Below are 8016 nucleotides of genomic sequence, written 5' to 3'. Positions count from 1 at the left end.
CCGCATCAGATCAAATAAACCGATGCGGTTTTTTTAAAACTGATGCGATTTGGTGGACCACATCAGATTTGTGTGATTTTTTCGCTCAATTTGGCCCAGCACATAATGGCCCAACACGCTGATTTTTTCGCTCCTCACCAATAACCCTAACACGCACCAATTAAGACCCAAACTCCCTCTAATCTCTCTCTTTTCTATAACGTCGTTTCTCTCTCCTCCCTCCTCCCTCTTTCGTCTTCACAATAATTGCTCGGCTATCAAGCGTTCTTCCATCTCGGAGCTTCTCGCCGTCGTCGTTCTTCCATCTCGGAGCTATCAAGCGTCGTCGTCTCGGAGCTTCGACAGACTGCACCTCTCATCTTCACGAACTCGCCATCGTTCTTCCATCTCTGTCTTCATCGATCAGTCCCCGCCGCCGGAGCCTTCATCCTTCGACGGATTCTAGTTTGTTTTTATAATTTTCGTCTTCTCCTCTTCGTTTTTATAATTTTGCAAATTTTCTTGTAATTCCAAATCTAGTTAGTTTTTTTGTTTTATAATTTTCGTTTCGTTTTTTTATATTTTCGTTCATTTTTTGTAATTTATGTTTGTTAGTTACATTTAGTTCGTTTTTTTTTCAGTTTTCGTTCATTTTCTGTAATTTATGTTTTTAGTTAGATTTAGTTCGTTTTTTAAAAAAAATTTCATATTTTTTCAATTTTCGTTTATTTTCTGTAATTAATGTTTTTTAGTTGGATCTAGTTTGGGTTTTTTTACAGTCATTTTCAATTTTGGTTCATTTACTGTCATTTTTTTCCTTTTTTTTTTGTAATTTTCGTTTGTTTTCATTGTTGAACTGGAATTGTGTATGCATTTTTGAAGGTATATATATGTATTGTTATGGTATTGTTGTGGTATATATATATATATATATATATAAGATCTTTTTTATACAAATCTGTTTTTCATTGTATATATATTGTTATTGTGATTGCTGGGTATGAAAGTGAGTGTGAGATGTTGTGATATGAAAGAGGTTGCATACTTGTAGGTGGCAGGTCTGCAACTTTTTTTTTAGGCAAAATTTTTGGCAATCTGATGCGGTTTTACCTTCAAACTGCATCAGTAAATAAATGGATCTGCTGCTAGTCCATTTAATGCGAACCAAAACCGCATGTAAGGCCGATTTTGACTGCATCCAATGAACTTTTTTCTACTAGTGAGAATATATGTAAATATATATTATGTAATCCTTATATTTAGGCAACTATATATTGGTTTCTTTGTTTATAGCCTAGATTGACTCCTAGTCTTATGTATACTCCCTTCGTTTCATTTTAATCTACACACTTTGATATTTTAAACTATTCACAAATTTTATTTTGACCATCATTTGTGATTTATACGATGATGAAAATATAGTCATGTGGGATCTTGTTAGATTCATCATAACATGTATTTTATTAATATGTACTTTTATAATTTCACAAATACAAAACTAAAGATATATGTTCTTAAAATTTTACATTGGCATGCGTGAAAAGTGTAAGTGTGTAGATTAAAATGAAATGGAGGGAGTATAACCTAATTATGATAATGAGAATCATCAAGGGATTACACTCTTTCAATTGCAATTGCATGAACTAAATAATAATAACAATTCAAATGAAATTACTCTAATAAAAAAAACAAATATTGGACAAATTTAGAATAAAAAAATCAAGCTATAAATATGGTGTCCCTTACTTATCCCTAGAATTAAACTACTCACCCATGGCTTAAAGAATAAATTCATAATTAAAGTAACGCAATTCATGAAATAAACTCAATAAATAGATACTGAGTAGTTGGAAAACTATGGAATCAGAATCAACAATTCTGTAATAATCTTCAAAGCCAAAGTAATGAGTTTGTGAACTAAAGTTAGAAAGAAAACCTAGAGTACTTAGGCTATGTTTAGTTCACCTGAAATTTTCTGATCTGAACTTATCTGATTTGATCTGATCTGATCTGAACTTATTTTTTCTGATCTGATCTGAACTTATTTTTTCTGATCTGATTTGATCTAATCTGATCTGATCTGATCTGATCTGATATGATATGAACTGATCTGATCTGATCTGATTTACAAGATCTTATCTTTTATAAAATATACTATTACTATTATATTATTACTTTGTAAGTCATTATTATGCAATACATTATAAGATATTATTTATAGTATTACTATTATTATCATTTTATTTCTATTACAACTTTTACACAACTTTTATTATTAATAATAATTATTATTATTATCATTATTATAAGAACAACAACAATAATTATAATCATAATATTAATAATTATTACTAAAAATAATTATATAACCCAAGTCATTAATTTATAAGACCACTTACACAATGTTTCATACTTTCCCTTAAAAAAAATGTTTCACACTTGAGAAGTCGGCAGACTCAACTATTTTTTTTTTCATATAAAATAAAATAAGATATACAAAGAACTATGACTCGCGCAAGAAAGAAATAAATAGCGTGCAACTTCAAATAGCTAGAGAGATTTGGAATTCGGTAGGAAGAGGTATGCCGAATCTAAATTTTATAATTTGTATCTCGCACTTAGCTTATTTTGAAATGTAATCCGAACTTAGTAGTTTCGTTGTCATAAATTTGAGCTATCATATTTTATATATTTCTTATTTTTGCATCAATCTTATGTTCTTAACACATGGCTTTCAGTTTTTTATTATTTAATAACAACAAAATAACTTAAAATAATGATAACACTGACATTTATAATGATAACAACAAGATTAATAATAATTATCAATATTAATAATTAATAAGTACAACAACAACAATAATAATCCTTTTGAACAAATGTTCTAGTAAATAATAATACTCCCTTTGCATTTCTTTTATCTTTCTCATATATAATCTGATCTGAACTTATTTTTTCTAATCTGATCTGATCTGAACTTATTTTTTCTGATCTGATCTGATCTGATTTGATTAGATCTGAAATAAACAAAAATAAGGTGAACTGAACATAGCCTTAACCTCTTCAAAAGAATAATAAATGTTCCTTTATGAAAGTTCTCAAAAACTATATACAGTATTCAGAATAATTATGAAAAAAACGATGTTTCGGAATTCCACCTAGTCAGGCACTTGACCCTCCTAATTATTAGGCGTGCAAAAACATTTGTCTAAATCCTTCATGGCCCGTTTGGTAGTTAGTCATAAATGGTGGTAATGAGAATGAATTTGTGTGTAAATTTGTGCAAAATATCATTGTTCATTCCCGTGGTAATGCTAATTTATCCTAAAGTATCCACTTTCCCTCTTGAATTTTCATTCCCATCCAATACCACCTTACAGGTGGTAATGAGTGGTAATGAAAATTGCTTCCCCTTGGAGACAAAAACACAAGTTTAGGGGTGAGATTGCTTGCCCATGGAGATTTTAAGGGTGCTTCCCTAATAAAATTATACTTAAAATTCATTCCCATTACCACAATTTATTAACGACTACCAAACGGGTAGTCAGAGAATTCGCACGATCAATGGGACTGTTTGCTCCCCGTCAGGCAATTTCACCCCGCAGGCAGTTTTCGCCCCATCAGGCGGCTTTTTTTTTTCTACTCTGTCTTTAATTTGCCTGTCTGGAGAACTTGTCTTACTTCTCATATTGCTTGTGTGCGTCAAATAATTATTTGACTTGCCTTTCATAGACAGATTGAGGTTTTAGATGTCTAACTTGCACAACTCACAAAAGAGAGAAAACAAGTCCAACCATATCAAATCGTACAAAATTGAGCTTAAAAGAGCTCAAAATACCACTCAATTATCAAGGAATGGGGGTTAAAATCATACTGAACAAATAAATCTTATTTGTAGGGGTGTTGCTTATGTGAGACAACTTTTCTAGAATTATAGTGCTTTCAAATTTCAAATCTGCTCGAGAGTCACTGACTTAAATCTCTCCAAGACAACCTGTTTGGGCCCATCTCATGGACCAGCGCACTTCTGGAAAAATTGCCAAAATACACCTACTATTAGGACAATTAACCCTCCACCAACTGGAGTTGACTCAAATACCTCATTTCTCAACCACTATATATAGTGATTGCTCGGCCCCATCAATCAAAAAGTTCTCAACTAAAAAAGCTAGAGCATCTCTATCTATATTTGCTACTTTCTTTCTTTACCTCAATCACATCACTGATTTGAGCCTAGTTAGGACTTTCCCCCAAAAAAACCTTGGGGTAAGTTTTTTAGTGTGCTTTACAAGTTTATCGATGATCAAGCCCATCAGAGCTCTCATAACCTCTTGACAGGCTAAGGATGTATCACCTAATCAAAAATAACCTAAAGTTCACTAACAAGTAGTTAGGGAAGTCAGGATTTAATCCACAGGGAGAAAGTTATACTATTGTATCTGAACTTTGATGAAAGTTATACTAACTAAATCAGATGAAAATGGTTGATTTATTGAACTAAACGAATAACATAATTAGACTAATCCATCAATCCCTCATTGCGTACATAGATCCCCACATTCCTAGGAATAAAACTACTCACTCATGTTTATAAAAAATATAATAATAATACTTCCTCCGTTTCATTTTAACCTACACACTTACACTTTTCACGCATGCCAATGCAAAACTTTGAGGATATATACCTTTAGTTTTGTATTTGTAAAAATTATAAAAAGTACATATTAATAAAATACATGATATGATGAATCTAACAAGATCCCACATGACTATATTTTCTTCCGTGTATAAATTATAAATGATGGTCAAAGTAAAATATGTGAATAGTGTAAAATATCAAAGTTTTTAGATTAAAATGAAACGGAAGGAGTAAAATAGATATAATAATTCATACTTAAAATAGTTGCAAATAACTAAGAGATGAATTTAATCAATAACATAATAGAGAAAAGAACTAAGAAGATTATCGAACTGAAGAACTATATTGAACTTGCGAATAATCCAAAGCTTTGATCTTAAATTCAAAGCGAAAAGCAATAAACTAGGGTTCTTAAATTACTCTCTAGAGAAAACTCTGAAAAACAAAAACAAGGGCTAAACTAAATATGAATAAAAAATGTCTTAGTAATGTTCTAACTCTCCTATTTATAGTAAACCTAAAACATAAAGGAAAAGTAATACGAAAATAGCCTAAAAATCATTAAAACACGCGTGTCGGGTCAACCATCCGACGGGCCACACATGCCCGATGGAATCGGGCTAAACAATTTATCTCTTCCCTATAATGCAACATGCCCGATGGTATTTGGGCAGTACCACCCGATAGTATCGGGCTAGTATCGCCTGATGCCATCGGGCCGCCCAACTTCTTTCATGAGCGTGCACAACAGCACACACAAGCACGCCCGATTGAATTGGGCCGACCTGCCCGATCGGGCCTGCACAACGAATTACGAACGGGCGAAGGGGCCCCGATCGAGCCTGCAACAAATCTCACTTTTGACAATATGGCCGCCCGATCGGGTAAGACTTCGTTTCTTCGTTCCTTGCCTTTAGACGCCAAGTCTTCACTTCTCCTTTTGTCCAAGGCCTCAGAGAGTATTCTCAGGACCCCAGATGTCATCATGTATGCCTCCAAACCTCTCCATTCAATTCAATTGTGGTAAACGTAAAGCAGTAGAAAATAGGGAAAAAGTTCCCAGTACCTACAAATCATCATAAAACCATAACTAGATGGAGAAAGTTAGCATAAAATGGATTCTAACAGCATCATTGATACACATTTTAACTTATACATAGGGGGGAAAACTCTATATAAAACCATAACATCACATCTCCGTATCCTATTGTCATTCCCTTCATACCTTCATTGAAGTTTCTCAGCGGAACCACCTCCAATCATTTTAGCGGTGGTAAACATGATACTTAATAATAAGCTATTTTCGATGAGTTTCAACTCACAAATCTTACTCTTTCTTTCAAATACCTTTTTGTCCAACTTTCGTCCAACTCTTACAAATGACATATGACATACTAGTCTTTTTTGCACGCGATGCGTGCATGGATTATTTTGGCGATTATTATTAAATTTCATCTAAATGTAATTTTGAATAAGAATGTAATTTACAATCATCATTAGTTCTAAAAAATATCATGTGGTGTAAATACAAAATATATATAAAAATTACTTGATGAAAAAGTTGTTTTCTTGGTATTTTTATTACTTGTTAATTTTTTTTTTTTTTTGATCCAGAAGAGGTAAAGGCTACCAAAAGAAAGACAAACACACTAACAAAAAATTAAACTACCTACCACCCAACATAAATAAACTAACTTAGGGAGGTATGAAACGGGGAAAAACAACACCCCTCAAATCCTCATCTAAGAAAGAACGAAGCCCAGCAGGAACAGAAGTAATAAATGTAATAGGGAGGAGTGGAACAACTCCATGATTGGCTAGCCAATCCGCAGCTCGGTTTCCTTCGCGATAGATATGTGTTAGCTTCACTTCCCAGTCCTCTTCGTAGATCATGTCAATGCAACGTTTCAACATATGAGAACTATCATTTCGTCCCCAATCTTTGTTGTTTAGCATTATGATGCAAGCAATATTATCCATCTGCACTATCAGCTTCGAAACCTGGAGTTCTCTCGCCAGCTCCAAGCCTTTCGTGAGTGCCACTACCTCAGCTTTAAAAGCACTACAATGGCCTATATTAATAGCTGCAGCCGAAACCAAACCTCCACAATAGTCTCTAATTATAACTCCTCCCCCTGCAGGACCAGGGGAGCCCTTCGCAGCCCCATCCGTATTGAGCACATACCAACCACTAGGGGGATGCTTCCAATGGACTCCCACTTCAATTCTTTTCCTTCGTGTTTCGAGTGAAGCTGGGTTCTCAAATTGTTTTTCAAAGCTTCTACGGGTCTCATTGTAACACACATGGATGAAAGCACCCATGTCTTGCGGCACTTCTTGACTTCTACCAAAGGTAATACAATTTCGCCAACGCCATATCCACCATGTGGTAATGCAAAAAAGCGTAGGCCATATTGGGTATCCCTTATCATCCTCATGTTGCAGATTTCCAGTTATCCATTGCTTGAGTGATTGTTGATAGAACGTTGGTGTATCCACAGGTCCGCCCAAGGTGCGCCACACTACTCGAGCTAGTGGGCAATCTCTTAGGATATGAATGGTGGACTCCTCATCCGCACCGCAAACATAGCAGCGCGCATCATCCGACAACTTGCGTTTGAATCGCAAAGCATTGCTCAACACCCGATCATGACACGCCACCCATAGGAAGGCTCTAATGCGTTGTTGAACTGGAGCAGTCCAGATTAAGTCCCGGCAATGTTCATCAATCGAATCCGTTGCACTTCGCATGATACTAAGAGCAGCCTTGATCGAGAATTTTCCCTTATTTCCCGATTGCCAGTAAATTAAATCACCCAACTCCGCATCCTCCTTGAGTTCGATAGCTTGGATTAATTTCAGGGTGTCTTGATGTAAATAATGTGCAAATTCCTCCCATTTCCATCCAGTGAGAGAATCCCACATTTCATTTACCGTAGCTCCTTCTATTTCCCTTGGGACCAGGTGAATTGCAAGGTTGGATAAAGGCGTCTTAGTGACCCACCTATGACTCCAAAACAAAGTCTTATTTCCATCCCCTACAGCCACACGCATTCCTTCACAAAGAATTCTTGCATTATCCGTGATTCCCTTCCACACATTGGACATTCCGAGTTTAGGTTGAAACATGTCCACATCACACCTTCCTTTGTAGTACTTTGCCCGTAGCACCCTAGCCCAAAGAGAAGTGGGCTCAGTTAATGTTCGCCAACCTAGCTTAGTTAAGAAAGCATCATTAGCTGAGCGCGCCGCAGGTATGGCTAACCCACCTTGACCTCTTGGTTTTTGAAGGACATCCCAAGACAAAAGATGAATGGCTCGATGCTCCGCAGAGCCCCCCCAAATAAATCTTCGAACTTTTTTGTCGACATCGTCGCATATTGCTCGCGGAAGTTTAG

The sequence above is a fragment of the Beta vulgaris genome, chromosome 7 (genome assembly GCF_026745355.1).
Source record: "Beta vulgaris subsp. vulgaris cultivar EL10 chromosome 7, EL10.2, whole genome shotgun sequence".
NCBI classification, from domain to species: domain Eukaryota; kingdom Viridiplantae; phylum Streptophyta; class Magnoliopsida; order Caryophyllales; family Amaranthaceae; genus Beta; species Beta vulgaris.
This window is presented reverse-complemented; position numbering follows the sequence as displayed.